Consider the following 19,473-nt stretch of genomic DNA (forward strand, 5'->3'; position numbering starts at 1 on the left):
GCAAAACTAACACGGCTATGCAAGATGGCGTTGCTCAACACCAGCAGAGCCGTCAGAATTGGGAAGGACCTCTCCGAGCCGTTTGATACCAAACGAGGTTTCCGACGGGGTGACTCGCTGTCGTGTGACTTCTTTTACCTGATGTTGGAGAGCATCGTATGAGCCGCAGAACTTAATCGCTCAGGCACAATATTTTATAAGAGCGTACAATTGTTGGTGTATGCCGATGATATTGACATCATTGGCCTTACCATCCGCGCTGTTAGTTCTGCCTTCTCCGAACTGGATAAAGAGGCAAAGCGAATGGATCTAGTGTTGAACGAGGACTAAACGAAGTACCTCCTGTCATCAAACAAACAGTCGGCGCACTAGCGTATCGGCACCCAGGGCACAGTTTACAGTTATAATTTCGAGGTTGTAAAACACTTCATATATTTAAGAACCAGCACTAACACCGATAACAATGTCAGCCTTGAAATCCATCGTAGAATCTCTCTTGGCAACAAGTGCTACTTTGGACTAAGTAGGCAATTGAGTCGTAAAGTCCTCTCTCGACGAGCAAAACTAAGACTCTACAAGGCTCTCATCATGCCCGTCCTAACGTATGGCGCAGAAGCTTGGACGATGACAACATCCTATGAAGCGACGCTTGGAGTGTTTGGGAGAAAGATTCTGCGTAAGATTTTTGGACCTTTGCACGTTGGCAATGGTGAATATCGCAGACGATGGAGCGATGAGCTGTATGAGCTTTACGACGACATAGACATAGCTCAGCGAATAAAGATCCAGCGGCTACTTTGGCTGGGTCATGTCGTCTGAATGGGTACAAACACTCCAGCTCTGAAAGTATTCGATGCGGTACCAGCTGGTGGTAGCAGAGAAAGAGGAAGGCCTCCTCTGCGTTGGGAAGGTCAGGTGGAGGAGGACTTGACTTCACTTAGTGTGTCTAATTGGCGCCGGTTAGCAATGGATAACACAGGCAGGCCTAGGGATAAATGCTGATAAAACGGATACGATACGTTTTACTAGAAGATACAAGATCCCCTATTGACAACCCCCGAAGCTAAACGACGTGGAAATAACTCTTAAAAACCACACAAAATACCTTGGAGAAATTTTGGATAGTAAAATATCATGGAAGTGCAATATATTAGAGAGAAAGAAAAAGGCCAGCAACGCACTATACGCATGTAAAAAGATGATGGGGGTTACATGGGGTCTATCTCCTTCAATAATGTATTGGTGCTACTCAGCTATACTAAAGCCAATATCATTCTATGGTGATGTAGTGTGGTGGACTACATTGAGAAAAACGACACACAAAATACCTATGGAAAGTATTCAACGTCTGCGCTTGAAAGAATACTCAACTTGTTACCGATTGACATTGCGGCGGCACGTCTGGTAACTAAATCCGCCGTAAGACTCAGCGCGACAGGCGAATTTACCTGTAAAAAATTCGGACATAGCTCAATAGACATTAGTTATAGGGTCCAAACGGACTATATGACTCCGAAATGCAATTGGGTGAAGAAATTACGAACAACAATAGAAGGAGAGGGATGGAAAAGAGGAATGAAACCTAACCCAAATATTCGTAATATATTTACCGATGGCTCGAAAATGGTAGACGGAGTAGGGGCATGGATGTATTGCGCAGAGCTAGGCATCAGGCAGCCATTTAAGCTTCCTGACCACTTTCAAGCAGAAGTCTTTGCTGTAGCAACTCCAAAATAAATATATACGTTGACTGCGATAAAGGCAATAAACTCATATGAAATTTCTTCTAAAAATATTCCAAAAAGCAGGGAGGCCATAGAGAGATTAGCCGCAGACAGACGGTTGCATATCTATTGGGTACCCGGACATAAGGGCATTGCAGGAAACGAAATTGTATATGAGATTGCCAAAAGCAAATGAACTATAAGAGAGCGAAACGTTAGAACACCTTCTATGTTCCTGTCTTGCATTATCTAGAACCAGATTAAAATGCTTAGGAGCTTTACAATATGAGAAGCTAGAAAACCTCTCGGGGATAGAGCTCCAAAGTTTACTTAAATTCGCAAAAGACGCAGACGTATTACAAAATGTCTACTATAAAGAAAGGTAAAACGCTCAATCTGGTAACACTAAGAACCAATAGGTCTATGTAACAGCTTTCAGCTAGCCAGGTCAACCTAACCTAACCTTCAAGTTGTTAATCAGAATATTTAGAAAACTTCTGGGCACGCAATTTTATAATCCATTAAATTCTAGGGTAAGAAGTGGGATTTTGAAGTCGTTCAAAAATCGTGCTGATGTTTGGCAAATTTTTTTTCACACGATGTTGATAATTTTCGTCCCTATAAATCACAAATTCGGACGCATTTATGCACTAAGGAGTATACATTAGGCCGGGTCGATTTGTGGGGAGGCAAAACAATCGCCCATTGCTCTGTGAAAATCATATTCTAGGGATCAAAATAAGAAACTTTTCCGAAGGAACCATACCTCTAAAACGAATTCTGATGTCCTCCAATTTGGGTCGAACTTTTTAGTTTCTTTTTTCATGTAAAGGCCAAAAATGATTGAAATGATTGTATGGGGAACCCCCCAGGGGAGTTCCAGGGGGTGTGCCACTGGCATGGGTGGATCGGCCGTCCAAAGTTAGTGGGGATCGGTCATACATTTGGACTCGATTGGAGCACTCTAAATGGCTCAAAGTGGGATTTTTCGTTCGACTCTAATTGGGGGACATCAGAATTCGTTTTAGAGGTATGGTTCCTTCGGCAAAGTTTCTTATTTTGATCCCTAGAATACGATTTTCACAGAGCAATGAGCGATTTTTAAATTGACCCGCCCTAGTATACATGCATACATACCTAGTTGAAATTATAGTATACTTCATTTAATTTGGTCTCATTCCATCAACGCTATATTCCCCACCGTGTTGGTATTACTTTCTTAATTGCCAGCGTTTTCTCACACCAAGCAACGTACATACTAACGCCACATATATTTGAATATTTATGTGCACGCGTACACGCATGTCATCTGTGTTTTTGAGCGCATTGCACAAATTTCTAAAAGCAGTTCTAAGTTTTTAAAAATATGCTAACTGACAGCGTCTTTGAAACGTTGAATTTTTATGGTTGGCAATGACAAAGGAATATGTTTGAAATTTAAAAGGAATCTGTTTGAAATTTCTTGGCACCACACGGCCCAAAGGCAAGATACACGGGCACATTCACATAACAATGCATATATCTAAGATTTATTTATATATTTATTTGTCTATTGCCTGCTATGATATTCGATATCCTGCTGCGCCCCGGCGCTTCTCCAATTTTCTGCAACTTTAACCAGCCACTGAATGCCAAGTGCAAAAAAAACAACATTCTCAATTTCATTGTTGAAGTTGCTTAGGTTGGTGTTTTTTCACTATTTATTTTTATTTTGTGTGCTTGCAGCACCACATAGTATCCAAATAGAAATTTCTTTAGTCTTGAATTCACAATTCATTTTATTTCATTTTTATCACTTGGCATGGCTTTGGGCGACACTTGGCTTTTAGTATTGCATTTATGTGCTTACGAACTTATGAATAACCATGAATGGCAAAAGTGGCAGTGACTATTTGGTCTCGGTTGACAATTGCCTGCTGCTTTGCAATTGATCCTGCTGCTTGAGTACAAGAAAATACATTAAAATGTCTGCGCCTGCAATTGCCATACTCAGGAAGACACACACACACAAACACACACCCATACAAATGCACGCAGGCACAAATGCACAGTGAGCGGCTTGTGGCAGGCAGTCGGTTGTTTGACATTTGTATACCGGAATTTATGGAATATGATTTCCTTTCCATCTATACATATTTTCTCTACTTTTATGAATTATGCTTATTTTTATTGCATTGTTTTCTTGGATTAAGCTAAGTATTCTAAGCCAATTGCATTTGTTGTTCAAAAATTGGCACTGCTTCAGGAAATGCAACAAATATAATCTTATGGACAGTGTATTGCTTCGGTTATCAGCACTTGGGAATTTACAAAACGGTTAAGTAATAAATAAATTGAAATGATTTTGAAATGTAGTAGGTTGGGAATAAGTTCGTAACGTTTTTACAGAAGACTCTTCCCACCTCTCGACCAATTTGTTGATGCCGTTCCGCCAAAAATCCCCTGGTCTGGCATCAATGAAGTTGTTGAACCAGTTTTTAATTATCTTTTTGTTATCGAAGGAAACGCCCTTCAAACGAGTATGGCTTGACAGAGAGCAGAAAAGATGGCAATCGGTTGGTGCAAAGTCCGGAGAATACGATGCATGCTGAAGAACTTCCCATTCGAGCTCTTGGAGTGCGGCTTTGACGACTTGTGCAACATCGGACCTAGCGTTGTCGTGAAGGAGTATGGTTTGACCATGTCGACGAGGTGCACAGACTCCCACTTTTTCGGTAAATCCCATTGAATGAAGGTGATTGAGAATCGTTTTATGATCACAGCTCATTCTCTCCGCCAGCTCACGACTGGTTTGGCGGCCATTCTCCTTCAAAAGTCTCTTGAGACGTTCTTTATCAATTTCAGAAAACCATCCTCTGCAGGCCATGTCATCGACGACAAAGTCGCCATTTTTGAACTTTTCAAACCATTTCCGTGCTGTAGACTCGCCTATGACGATATACGTCGCAAATGTCCCGTGCTGCTTCGGCAGCTTTTTGACCGCCTCGAAAAGCAAAGAAGAGCAGGTTTCGAAATTGTTGATTTTTGCTTCCTGAGTATTCCATTTCTAAGCCTCAAAGCTATTATAATAAAAAATTAAATAACCCAAAAATACAATTAACTTATTTTTCTAGAGCAGAAAAAGTTCTATGAAATGAATACTTACCCTTTGCCAGACAGCAACCAAATTATTGTAAAACAAGAGAAAATATAAAAACGCTATGAATTTATTCCCCAACCTAATAAGTACAAATTAACATAGATCAGCTGGGCTGATCTTATCAAGAGTGCATTCTATGGCCGCAAGGACCAAGATGATGTCCAAGAGAAAATCCTCTCATGTCTGTCTCTATATGCTCCTGAATAAAGTCATATTTTCCAAAGAATATGTAACTAAATTATTCAGGAAGTAGTCACAAATAAATCTGAAGCACTCAGGAAGCTTATATATATGAACATTTCCATCATGTCGTACGGGGCCAATGGCATGGAAATGGCAAACTGAAAAATATCTAACATCTAAAACATTTTTATTATTCTAACAAATGGCTCCAGACATCTCGATTACCTGGACTTCCCGACGACATATGTCTCCTCTCTCACAAACTCACTGTCATGCAAGCGAAGGCGGACAGGCAAGTCACCCTAGCATGCAATGGCGGATTGGAAGTCAACATCCCAAAGCTATGAGAGTCAACCAGCATAAAGCAAGACATATAATGGTTCACTTTTGCCCGGTGGAATCTATCGAGAGCTTTTCTAACCTCTTCTGCACTATAACGATAGACGACGGAGCAGATCAAGATGTCAAATGCAGGCAAAACAGAGCAAGGTCGGCGTTCCTGCGGATGCAATGAGCGAGGTCGCAAATCTTCAGGTGCTCTAAACTGCGAATATTCAGCTCATGTCTGAAATCTATACTGTTGTACGGTAGTGAAACATGGCTGGTATCTAACGTCATCACACAGAGGTAAAAATCGTGTGCCAACAAAAATGCCTCCGCATCATCTGTAGAATATTCTGGCCGAACACCATCAGAAACGACGCACTGTGGAGATCAACGGATGAGGAGTCCATGCCAGAAAACCACCAGGTAGCAACACGAGAATGGCACTTAACTGGAATTCGCAATAGGAAAGAGGTCGCGGACGGCCAAAGAATACATGGAGAAGGTCGGTTATGTACGAGTTAGCAGCTGACGAAACAACAGCCCAAAAGAGGACCCTCGATGGAAGAGGAGTGAACAAAAAAAAAATAGCGCTTAATTAGTCCAAAACATTCGCTCACAACAAAAAGTGATATGGTTTTCACGTCTAGGAAAAGGTGGTTAATAACCAAAACCATATTTTCATAAAAAAATTCGTTGGAAGTAAATTTCGTTTATTTATTTAAACTATGCTAAATTTTTGTTTACTTGGCATTCATAGCATTGCTTTTTTAGGGTCTTAAATCGAGAAAAACTCAATTTAGATTATTTAGCCCTTAACCAACTTTTCTCGGACTCTTCAACATATGATCAAAAATATCGCTGAATTGTCCCCAGGTGGTGATCTAAGTCAACTGATTCGAGTTTTTGTTTGGCTTTCAGTTAGATTGTCACATCTGTCATTAACATTCATACCAAAAGCTACGCAACTTGAGTAAATCTATCTCCGCACGTGTTTTCAAGTGGCGTGAACGCTTCAAAGAAGATCGTGAGTCCATCAAGTTGTAGCAGGCCATCGCCACCGAAGACTTATGAAAGCATCCATAAAGTGAAATAAAAGTTGATCAATAACCGCAAATTAACGAACATTGCTTATGGGAGCGTTCAGAACAATTTAGTTAATAATTTGGGTTTGCATCCTGTCGTACCAAGTTGATCACAAAGGACCTGAATTTCATGCAAAAAAGTGAGCGCGTTGATATCGCCTATATGATTTCCAAGGCTGAATCCGAACCAACCACCAACCAAGCGCATTATTACTGAAGACAGAACTTGAGGATTCTGCAACATGATAACGCACAGTGTCATCTGTAAATTTTTGACCAAGAATGAAACGAATGCCATCCAAATAATGAATAACCGTCAAATTCACCTGATATGTCTCTCTTCGTTGTTTTCTCTTTGATCGAGTCAAAAAACCACTGCGGGGCACGCGGGGCACGCGTTTTAACAGTCGAAAGGTAGTAATAGAAAAATCGATCTATAGCGAAAATAGAGTATCAGAAATTTTTCGAGAGCTGGATCAAACACGGGCATCATTGTGTTGCTGTTGATGAGGAGCACTTTGAAGGCGATAATATCACTTTAGAAGAATAAACTTGTATTTTGAACTTTTTTAATATATTCCAGGAACTTTTTGATCAAGGTGGTATGTGTGCTAAAGTTGTTATTGTTTCAGAAACTATGCTTCGCGAGAGGTGCATCCGTCCATGAACGAGTTTGAAAAATTTGTTAGTTGGTTGTAGTGTTAGTTGGTCGGCTTAAATTGTGATTCATCAAGAATACAATTAGTGCTTCCGCATCATTTTGTTGCCACATCTCCGCTACCAAGAAGTTACGCATTTATTCCTTCAGGACCAGTCTGTGCAATTGAGAAACCTCATCAGGTTGTTTGCGTCAATATTGACCAGTTCGTTGAGGTTTTCCAAGCGGCTTGCCAAGGGTTAACATCCCCGCCTTCCATACGTCAGGGCATTCACAGAGGAAGTGGAAGACAGTTACCTTTTTCTCCGGTTGAATACAACTATGGCTGTGTAGATTGGAAGGGATACCCATTTTGGCTGTCTGCTCTGGATCAGAAGATAGTTATCACTGTCGTGGGTCAGCAGGCATCTCTTCGTTTCATATATGGGTTTGTTTGTGATTGCAGGTGTCTCTCCATTTGCATTCCGCGATTTGTAGATATTTCAAGCAAATTGCATCCTTGATTGCACCCTGTGGTGTGAATACCGATTTTGCAAGAATGTTAATCATGGCAGATCCTCTTCTTGCTAGTTCGTGCGCTTATTCATTTCGCTGACCCGCTGTCCCGGGACCCAGATTAAGGTAAATTTATGGTTGTCCCTCAAGGTGGAAAGGCGGTTTCTGCTTTGTTCCATCAGTTTAGTCGTTGTTGTAGCCGAATTCAGTGCCTGGCTTGCAGCTTGGCTATCCGAAAGAATAGTGATATTTCCCTCAAAAGAGAAATCAGCGATTAGTAGCCTACAGGCTTCCTTAATTGCCAGTACTCCCGCCTGGAAGACACTGCTGGTATTAGGGAGACGCACAGATTTTTCATTTCTAAGTCTATGAGAATATATACCAGCTGCAACACCAAGACCATCAACAATTCATTTTTGAACCATCTGTGTAGACTGTTGTGTCGAAGTTATTTAGTAAAATTCCCTTACTCCTTTCCTTCCTAAGGTTCGTAGTGCTGCAGCCATTTCCCATCAATGCTTTATCAAACTCCCAAAGTTTATCGTCAGGGTTTCACTTTTTTGGTGTTACCACTCAAGCTACTGTTTTGGATATTAAAATAGAAAACTGCGATTTGGCTATGGATGACGCCGTCAAAAATATCTGGTAAAAATTGGGTTCGGGCACCAGTAATCAACTTCTCACCATTAGGTTAGGTTAGGTATGTCAGCCGCATCGCACATAGAGACAGCGATGCCACTTAGACTTCGCAATGAGTCCGTTGTGAGCCGCAGGAGCTGGGCTACATTTCTCATTCCATATTGAACCAACCTGAGCTTTTGACAAAGCGTAAAAGGCTGTTGATACTTAAAGTATATAGATTATCTATATTCATTAAGAAGTACGATCTTAAATAAGGATTCCTGCTTCTGGCTAGAGCTGGGCATGTGCAGAAAAGGTGTTGAATTGTGTCCAACTCCTCCTCATTTCTGCAGCTACGACAGACTTCATGCATGTAAGCGCCTAATCTCCTTGCATGATTTCCTATGAGCAAATGTCCTGGGGGGACCCCTACTAAGGTCCTCAATTTTATACTCTTGGACAGACATAGACTTAGCCTTGGCAATGTTTGCCTAGCAATTTCACAGCTGTTAACGCATTATGCGAGAGGTACCTCCATAAAATTACTTATGTTTGGCATACAGGTACCTTCTCTTGCAAGTTGATCAGCCCTACAGCTCCCTGGTATATCTCTGTGGCCTGGAATCCAGCATAAGATTATACGATATTGGTTAGCCATCTCATTAAGAGATTGGCGACAACGTAAGACACTCCTTGATGTTGTTTGGAATGCATCCAGGGCTCGTAAGGAAGCTTGGCTGTCTGATAGAATGCATGCTGTTCATCTCTAACCATTTTGAGGCTTCATAAATAGCGTTTATTTCCGCTTGAGCAACACTACAGTGACCCGGTAATTTAGAGGATTCACTGACAGAAAGCTCTTCGCAAAATAACCCTGATCCTATACCGGTGTTCATTTTAGATCCGACCGCGTAGATCTTAACGGGTGTGTTGGGTGATAGATCTTCTTCAAGCCATTCCAGTTGAAAAGGGAATTTCATTACGAAATTCCTTTCGAAGCAGAGAATGGGAGGGTGATAATCACAATAACTGGGTATATCTGGTTGGATGTCCATGTGTGACAGTCTTCCATTGTGAGCTCGCTTTGAGCCTTAAAGCGGAACAGGCCGCAGAGTATCTGCAGAAGAGATCTAGGCGGAATAGTTTTTTTCTGCATAGCGCACATTTCCATATAGAAGAATGGGTCTGACGACTGTAGTATAAAGCCAATGAACAACCTTAGGTTTAATTCCCCAGGTCTTACCTAAAGCTCTCTTACAGGCATAGAAAGCTAGGTTCGCTTTCCTAACTCTTTCTAAGATATTTGACTTCCAAGTCAATTTCCTATCTATGTTTAGTCCCAAGTAAAGGGTGTTTTTTTAAGAGGTTAGGTTTTCAAGATGAAATAAAATGTATATAATTTAATGTTATGGCCAAGAGTTTAGCTTTATTATAAAGATAAGGGTTTGCCATTATGTTTTAAAAATGATTTCGGGCAAGTGGCCGCCGCGGCTGGCTCGAATAAATTCCAGCCGAGACGCCCAATTTTCGACCACTTTTTGCAGCAATTGGGGCCGTATGTCAGCAATAACGCGCCGAATATTCTCTTCCAAGACGTCAATCGTCTCGGGCTTATCTGCGTAGACAAGCGACTTCACATAGCCCCACAAGAAATAGTCCAGCGGTGTTGTATCGCACGATCTTGGAGGCCACGCCACAGGTCCACGGCGCGAGATAATGCGCTCACCAAAAGTTTCCTTCAATAAATCGATTGTTGCGTTGGCTGTATGGCATGTAGCGCCGTCTTGTTGGAACCAAAGGTCGTCCACATCAACATCGTCCAATTCAGGCACGAAAAAGTCATTAATCATGGCTCTATAGCGCTCTCCATTGACTGTAACATTATGGCTGCCTTCATTTTTAAAGAAATATGGGCCAATGATTCTCTCTGCCCATAGAGCACACCAAACAGCGACTTTTTGAGGATGTAACGGCGTCTCAGCAATGGCTTGTGGATTATGTTCACTCCAAATGCGACAATTTTGCTTATTGACATACCAATTCAACCAAAAGTGAGCTTCATCGCTGAACAAAATTTTCTTCGATGCGTCGCGCTAACCGAACTATTATTTTCGTAATAAATTTGCACGATTTGCAAACGTTGTTCAGGTGTAAGTCTATTCATTATGAAATGGCAAACCAAACTGAGCATAAATCAAGTGACAGCTGTCAAAAAGACCATCTACGCAAAAAGTAGTGCCAACTTGAAAACCTAATCTCTAAAAAAACACACTTTACTTAATTTCTTCCGAAATCCCAAGAGCTCCTCCGTGAGCATGGGCTTAGCTGAGGGATTCTGTGCTTCCTAGTGAACAATATGAGTTGTGTTTTGCATGACTTGACTCCTAGACCACACTTTTCTGGCCACCTACATTCTCAGCATTACATTTGCCACTTTTCATCAGCGTAATAAGTTTTTGGTAAACATCTTCACAATTTCCCCAAGTAAGAGTATTTTGTGGTAAGTCTCGTTTTATTACTTTCAACTTGAAATAGATTTTTTCGGTTGGACCACGTCTTATGAGTGCGCAAATTTATGGTTCTCTTTGTTGATGAAAGAAAGTGTCGTGCGTATATTTTTAGTGCTACAGAGGGACTGACTTCTTTGGAAAAAATGACCTTCCCAGTTTGCTGGAATGGTTTGAAGATGCAGAATTTGTGGCATTACTAGTCAAATGCTCGTAATAGATGTAAGAACTTGTAAGCTTCCAAACCTGACATCACTTTTAGTGTTTTAGAGCTGCTAGATCTCTTTCTTTTAGATTTAAACACTTATTTATTATTACTTGTTTATTAGAGCTGCTCTTATTCCAAAGAAGGTCACTGTTCGGCTGCTAATTTAGCAAACTTCTTCAGTTTCTTTTTATTGGTCTGGTACTAAACTTTTGCTTCTAAGAAATTAGCCTGTCCGGAAGTCGTGAGCAATAACCACGCAGTAGAAGCAAATTCACATATGCAATGATTTATACATTCATATACACACTTATGTGTATGTGTGTATGCATGTTTGTGTGTATGGTGCCACACATACGCAATAATATATTCATTGCAGTGGGTTATTAATTAGACCGCACAAAAGCTTAACGAGCAGGCAAAGCGCACTTAAAATGCTAATAAATGCTAATCATAAATGGAGGCGAACATTCGGAAAGGTTGTGAAATGTTGTCAAATTCAATGCAAAGTTGTTTGTGCGCAATTTTTGTACTCGAACTTTAACGCGCCAAACATAAAAATGGAAAACTTCTGTTTTCTCTTTATTACCTTTTGCTGTTTTTGTACAAAATATATTTGAATAAATTCAACAGGAATGTCGCGGCGGTGCGCGTGAACTCAACACCTGTGTTGCGCGTTGCCGGCGGCGCAAAGGTAATGAGTCGTTGTGGAAAGTAGAAAGCGCTGTTTGCATGCACGCAAGTGTGCGCCAGCAAGCGCTGCTGGGGTCGGTCCAGCGGGCACAATTTAACTGATTTACGATGTTTGATTATCGCGCAGCTAATTTACGAGCTTCCCCCATGACAGCTGGTATGATGACATTAACTGCCCGAGAGGTCGCCTGCTGTGTGCTGCCGTACGCCGCGCCGCTTAGAAGGCGCGCATCAAACTTTTGCATTGTTTCGCCATTTTTATTATAGTCTAATTAAATGTGATTTAAACATAAAAACAAAGCATAAAGTTTCAACACTAAGTTGGTATTGGTTATTGCCCACTATTGGGCTTTTCTAATGTGGCGCGTGAAATCTTAGCTAAGAAAAAAGCCTGCCCTAGAAGTTGGTCTACTGGGAATGCCGACGGTTGGACGCAGTTAACATTTCGTGTAGTACCAAATCTGTTAAATAAATTTTATTTTCCTTTTTCCCCAATGTCGTGCTGGGTTTTATGTTTCTTTGTTAGTTTATTAACATTTTTTGCCTAGACAAATATTTAAAATAGCCCAACTACGCATGGTAGAGTGAGATCACTAGCTGGTGCTTCAATTAAAGCCATGCCTTAATTGTTGAAGTTCAGCAATCACTCAACAAAATTTGGAGCATACAATTAGGGGTTGTACGTGTTGGCAGACTTTAATTACTACATGAAGTTGCGTGATGGTCAAGCCGGAGGTAAAGTAAATGTTTGGAAATTTTTGTAGTGCTACGAATGAAAGTCAGCATAAAGATGGCAGTTATACGCAAAACCTTGAAATCTTGAAACCTTGAGTTTGTGCGATTTGTGTGTCTTCTGCAATATTTTTAAAACTGAAGCACATTAGCTTAGCGCTTTTGCTAAAGTAGAAAGTATTTATTTCAACGAAAATAGTTTAATAACTAAAGCAAATGGACAATAACAACATCCGATGAGGTGCCCCTGGTGGTGTTTGGGAGAGAGATTCTGTGGAACATTTTTAAACCTTTCGCAGACTGTGGAAGATCTTCACGGCGACACTGAAATATAGCAGAATAAAGATTTAGCAGCTCCGAAAGTCGAGACGAGTGGATACAAACGCCACGCCTCTGAAAGTAATAGATGCGGTACCAGCTGATGGTAGCAAAGGAAGGGGAAGCCTCCTTTGCGTTCGAAAGATGCACTCTTCACTTGAGTGACTTGATTTGACTTGGTGTGTCTAACAGCCGTCGGTTGGCTCTGTATCAAAATCGTCCTTGGCAGTTATCGCGCCAATTAAATATACGTCTATATAGTTTTCTTGGGTACAAAAACAACAACAAAGAAATATTGCTTGAAAAAAGTGAAAAACAAAATTATGTTTAGTACTTTTAAAAAAGATTTTACTAGTCTTCAGTTCATTCCCTTCAACGCTTGTTAAAAACTTTCTTTTCTACCTACAATCAACAGATTTTGGGATAAATATTCCTATAAAATTACTCAATAGTTTGATTAGTAAAAAAGGAGTTAAATAAAATTTGAAAAAGGCCAACCCAAGGAGCACCAGGAAATTTGATGGCTAGCTCTAGAAAGAGAGCAGATAGTCAAGGAGGGAAGGGGAAAAGTATCAGAGAAAGAGACAGGAAACAATAGAGACAGAGATAGAAATAGTTAGTCCGGTGAGAATTTCCAGATTCTTTGGCAAATCTGTAAATATCCTCCAGTTTTAGAGAACAAATATTACTATTTTTCACGACATCGAAACCCAAAACTCGTAGCCGTGCTCTAGCAAAGGCAGGACACTCACAGAAAAAGTCCTCAGTGCTATCCGCCTCCTCCAAGCACAACAGGTTCATTGGGTCCTCAATGATTCCAATAGTGGTCATATGCTGACCCCATGGGTTGTGTCCTGTAATGATACCGAATCAACCGAACGTCTTTCCATCAAAGTTTTAGTAGGAATTTTGACAGTTTTCTGTTCGGACTAGTCACAAAACACTTTTCAGTTCTGCAGCGTTCTAGACCAGACCATCGCTCTTTATGTAAACTGCATACATAATCGCTGATCCAATTCATGATTCCTGCGGAACTGATTCCGATTTTTGGCTTTGGCCCTTGTGGGGGCACCGCTGATCCACGGTTGGCCAATTCGTCGGCAATTTCGTTTTCTTGAACACTGAAGTGTCCCGGAACCGTTATAAGTACAAGCCTGTTTTGTCCTGCGACAGAATTGAGCTTCTTTTTACTTCGAGCTGAGGTTTGCTTCGCATCCCCATGGCCTTCTGTGCAGCCTGACTGTCACTGAAAACTCCAATCTGTTTCCCGCTCCATTTCCTCTCGATTATCCCCTCCGCTACTTTCAGGATGGCAAAAACTTCTCCTTTTGAATGCAGTTTTGATGAATAAAATTTACCGAAAAACATTGTTACCGTCAGCTGGGAAGATCCCTCCAAACATCTAAAAAAGCTTGAATTTTACAAGAAGACTGTGATCCAAAGCATAAAAGCCGAAGAAGTTTACTCCGATAGCCAAGCGGCAATTAGGGCCTTGGGCTCGTTGTTTGTGCGTTTGAGATTGGTCGAGGAATGCCTGACTTCCCTCTCCATTGCATGCGAATACTTCGATATCAGGCTCATTTGGGTTCCCGGTCACGGCGGCATAGAAGGAAACTGCTGGGCTGATGAGCTGACTAGACAGAGAACTTTAGAGACGGTTTCGTCGCAGAATGAGAGGATTGGGTTTCTTTGTGAACATGTGGTTTATTCCTGGAAAGATAGGTCTCGCGTCAACTCAGCGAGCGCTGGGCCTGTGCGCAAATGTCCAAAGTAACGAGATCCTTCTGGTCACTGGTAGATCGGGGGCGCTCGAGGGAATTTCTAAGGCTAAAAAAGCCACAGCTCTCTGATTTGGTTGGTACATTGTGCGTTAGGTGTTCATGCGGTGAGACTTGGGATTGCCTCAAGTCCATTCTGCAGAAGCTGCCTGGAGGACGAGCTGGAATCATATCAGGACCTTCTCCTCAGCTACCCTTCTCTCGTCTGGCAAAGATTTCGACATCTGGGCTCTCACTTTTTCGCTACACCTGCAGATAAAGCCGGCTTAAATATCATATATTTGGTGAAGTTCATCAGTAGCTTTATGCGCCTAATAACGAACTTAAATTAGCCATCGTCGGGGTCGTCGTAAGTGCATGGTCATCATTCCCTAACTGCAAGCTCCCTTCTTCCCTTACTTCTTCTTTCCCCTGTATGGTATCACAACGGACGAATTTTTTGAATATTTGCCCAAGTGGGCCCCAAGCATGGGCAGCCATTTAACCTAACTTACCTAACCTCACAGTCGCCTGATACTATAGAAAATTATTGGGAAGTAGTTAAGCCAAAACTCAAAAGAAAACAAATATGGATGGCCAAACAGTTATCAAGGCAAACTCGGGAGATTTGGAGTCGATTACCTCCACAATTTGCATAGAAATTAACTCAAAGTATGACTCAAAGATGTGAGGCTATTATAGCTAATGGCCGCCGTAGCCAAATGGGTTGGTGCGTGACTACCATTCGGAATTCACAGAGAGAATGCAGGTTCGAATCTCGGTGAAACACCAAAATTAAGAAAAACATTTTTCTAATAGCGGTCGCCCCTCGGCAGGCAATGGCAAACCTCCGAGTGTATTTCAGCCATGAGAAAGCTCCTCATAAAAATATCAGCCGTTCTGAGTCGGCTTGAAACTGTAGAGCCTCCATTTGTGGAACAATACCAAGACGCACACCACAAATAGGAGGAGGAGCTCGACCAAACACCCAAAAAAGGTGTAGGCGCCAATTATATATATTTATATATATGACTCTAAATTTTATTGAATATATTGCGTATAAAAATTATTATAGCCCATACAAGGCAGTTTGTTAGAATCAAATTGGTCAAATAGTTTCTTAGTTATGGCGGTAACACTCCTATTAGACAGACTGTACGTTTATGAGGACAACAGCGTGTCTGGTTATGGGATGACTGTCCTTCTTTTACCTCCTTTCCTTTCCTTCTCAACGCTTTACCTAACTACTACCGAATTCAATAAACCTTCTATTTACCAACTGAACTTGATGATTTCGCTTGAATGAATGCAGATGAAAACGACTGTAGATGAAAGTAGAATAACCAACTAGGCGCTATGCAAAATAACTTTTTTTAACTTCCGAGGGCTTGATTAGCTTGTAGCTTAATCCTATGCGCAGTCCGCCTGCTCGCATATAACTTTTTCGTTTTGCATATATTCATGAGTAAGCGTATTCACGTACTCACCGCTACCTCACGACCGCTTAACTACGTAGTTAGCATTAGTTAACGCATGTACGTGATATCGTTAAATTGGTATAATGTTACAAGAGACGATGACTGGCATACCAAGCGAGCATGGGAACCTAATACTAATGCAGGCGCACGAGCACACGCACAAAAGCGGACAACTACGCAAACCAGAACTTTAACTTTCACTCATCTGCGCCATGAAAACGTTAATTGTACAATACAGATATGCCAAAGCAAGCCGGCCAGCGAACGCAAAGGACCTTAGTTCATGGAGACACTTCATAGAGTTTGAACTCAGCAGGGGTAACCAAGTTGGTGACTCGTTGCTATTTTGTCCCATACGTGGCATTGAGCGTTTGCTTGTCTACTTCCATTACACCTCTACCTGATACTCCTACTTTGGTGCTTAGTTAAAGTCGCACTGTGTAACTAGCCGTCCGTTGATGGAGTAACCTAATAGGACCACCGCACGTCCACACTTATTAGCCCCAACTCAGTTACGTTTGCAAATGCTGTGTCGGATTCTCATAGCAATACACAGGAGTCAGCACGGGTGCAGGACCTCTCTCAATTACGTTTCATTTGCTCTTAGCTTTTGTTTGCCTACGCGCTCCGTGTCGTTTTGAATGACTAATGTCAATTTGTTGAAAGCAAACTTAGTGCGTAGAAATTGATGAGGATACTTTCGCTTAAAAAGTTGTACTCATATTCAACAAAGCGATGCATTGTGTAACTTTGTGTTTAAAAAAACTGTGCAGCCTACTTTTGATGCAAGACACCGCATATTTTGTTGACCTAGCGCCGTATATGTAGCGGAAGGTGACTTGGATATTCAAAAGAAACCTTCTACTTTCATTCTTAGGTTTAAATTAATAGCCCCAAGGCTAAGAAAGTTGGAGAACCTCCAATAAACAAGTCGTGAGTGATTGTCAGAGAAGCAGAACTGTTTGAATAGGCATAATTTTATGTATCGCTACTCCTACCAATGACACAAGAGTCGTATGCTATCAACTCGATCAAGCCAATTATTGAAACAATATAGATCCCTTGAAAAGTACCTGCCTTCAGCTCAAGGGTTATGAAATACATTTTTTTTATGCTAGGTTATTCAAAAAGTTTCGGTTTCGATAAGAAAGGGCGCTGCTACTAGCCTAAATTTTTTGTTGTTTGTTATATAAATTCTTCATATGAACGTAAGTGAAGTTTTCTTCTAATCGGTCAATTCATTCTTTGTATACGAGCCATTTAGTATCGCTGTGTCGCAGTGTTTTCTACAATGGAAAAAAATGAAGTATTGGGCAGTGATAGAACTTTTATTTTTGGAAGGTTTAGAAGCAAAAGACCTTTATGAACGATTGTTGAAAATGTATAAGGATTCTTCGCCATCAATTAATACACTCGAAAGATGGGTTACTGAATTTAACCGTGGTTATATATAACTGTGGGCAAAAAGTAAGGTGAATTTATTTGTCAAACTTCGCGGGATTAAAATTTCGCTCTAGATATTTTTTTTCATGAGTTGGCAGCACTGTTAATAACATCTGGGCCAACTTTCATGTGAATGTCATTATCAGTAATATATGTACGCTTGTGTTTACCAAACGACCAAGAGTGCATTTTTCGATTTTTACAATGTCTGATTTGATTGAGCAGAGAAGTGCCATCAAATTTTGGTTGCCGAATAAAATTTCGGCTGCGGAAACGTTTAGCATGATGCAGAAGGCATTTGGTGATTCGACCATGTCGCAGAAAAAGGTTTATAAGTGGTACAAGACTTCAAAGAGGGTCGAGAACGTGTTGATGACTTGAAGCGCTCCGGACGACCATCGACGTCAACAGATGACCAACACGTCAATAAAGTGAAGGAGTTAGTGCTTAAAAATCGTCGGTTGACTATTAAAGACCTTACTGATATGATCGGAATATTAGAAGGATCTGAGAAAACCATTTTGAAAGACCATTTGGGCCTACGAAAAGTCAAATCTCGTTTGGTACCGAAAACTCTCAATTTCTTGGAAAGAAGTCGTTGCGTTGATGTGTGTGAGACAATGCTTTCAGACTATCAGGACAAGCTCAAATGCATCATTACGGGAGATGAGACTTGGATTTATGCCTACGACCCTGAAACAACCGACCAATCAAACGAATATCGTGCTAAAGGCGAGGCCAGACCGAAAAGAGCACGTCAAAGTCGTTCAAAATAAAGGTCATGATGAAAGTTTTTTTCGATTTTCGTGGTGTGGTGCACTATGAATTCCTTCCACCTGGCCAAACTGTTAATAAGGAATATTATTTGAGCGTTATGCTTCGTTTGCGTGAAGCAATGCGTCTAAAAAGACCAAAATTGTGGGCCAACAACTCTTGGTTTTTGCATCACGATAATGCACCGTGTCACACTGCACTCATTCTTCGTGACCATTTCGCCAAAAATTCCACGCATATCGTTCCGCAACCATCGTATTCGCCTGATTTGGCTCCGTGTGACTTCTGGCTATTCCCAAAACTCCAGAGACCACTCCGGGGAACGCGTTTCGAGTCGATTGAGGAGATAAAAGCTGAATCGAAGATGCTGCTGATGGCTATACCGGAAGTGGACTATTTGGCATGTTTCGGGGATTGGAAAAATCGTTGGAATATGTGTATTTCATCGAGAGGGGATTATTTTGAAGGGGATGAAATTGATTTACAAGAATAAGTAAAGATTTTTCATTTTACAACCAAATTCACTTTACTTTTTGCCCACAGTAGTATACTTCTTTACTTTTGTTTGAAAAATTAGCGGTTATGTGGCATAAAGATTACCAAATTCGCTAAACCTATCAAAATCGCGCTACAGGTGCACCCCTCCAAATGCACAGCAAAAGAGGCGATTGACAAAATTGTCGTAGGTCCACAAAACAGTGGCTCAAATTTGGCTTGATATCAATATTGGAATTTCAAGTGAGCTCTTGCGATTTACATCATTCTCTAGTTCTTTCAGAGTGCCTTCGTAGGTTCGGAGTAAAAAACACTGTGCGGCGCTGAAGCCGTCTTACTTTCCTGCATTGACCACACCGTTGAAAAATTGTACGCCAGAAATAAATAAAAATGCAGAAGGAGAAATAAAAGCTAAAAGAAAGAAAAACATTTCAGCAGAAATATTCATACGCTGTCCGAAATTTAATTATCTACCAGCTCATTGCTGAGGCAGGCACACGCTGCCCATCGCTTTCTGCAGTACGTGAAACATGAGGCATTCATTTGTAAGTAGAAATTTACAATATATGGCTGGCATTCTGGGGTGGGCGCTCATTAAAAAAGCGCACTGGAAAATATTTACACAGATAAATCGTCCAATTAAAGACAACAAATGAGCGATAGTGAGAGTGAAATTGTGTGAGCGGCGGGGTGGGTAGGCGCGTACATCGAGAGCAAACAACGCTGTGCCGAGGAACAGTGGCAACGGCAGAATCACTTTTAATGCTTTTAACGGATACCGAAACGTGTGGTTTTATTTATTTTACAGATTTTATTTGCTTCTTAATTTCGCTGCAATTTGC

This window comes from Anastrepha obliqua, chromosome 4, assembly GCF_027943255.1.
Source record: "Anastrepha obliqua isolate idAnaObli1 chromosome 4, idAnaObli1_1.0, whole genome shotgun sequence".
Lineage (NCBI taxonomy): Eukaryota > Metazoa > Arthropoda > Insecta > Diptera > Tephritidae > Anastrepha > Anastrepha obliqua.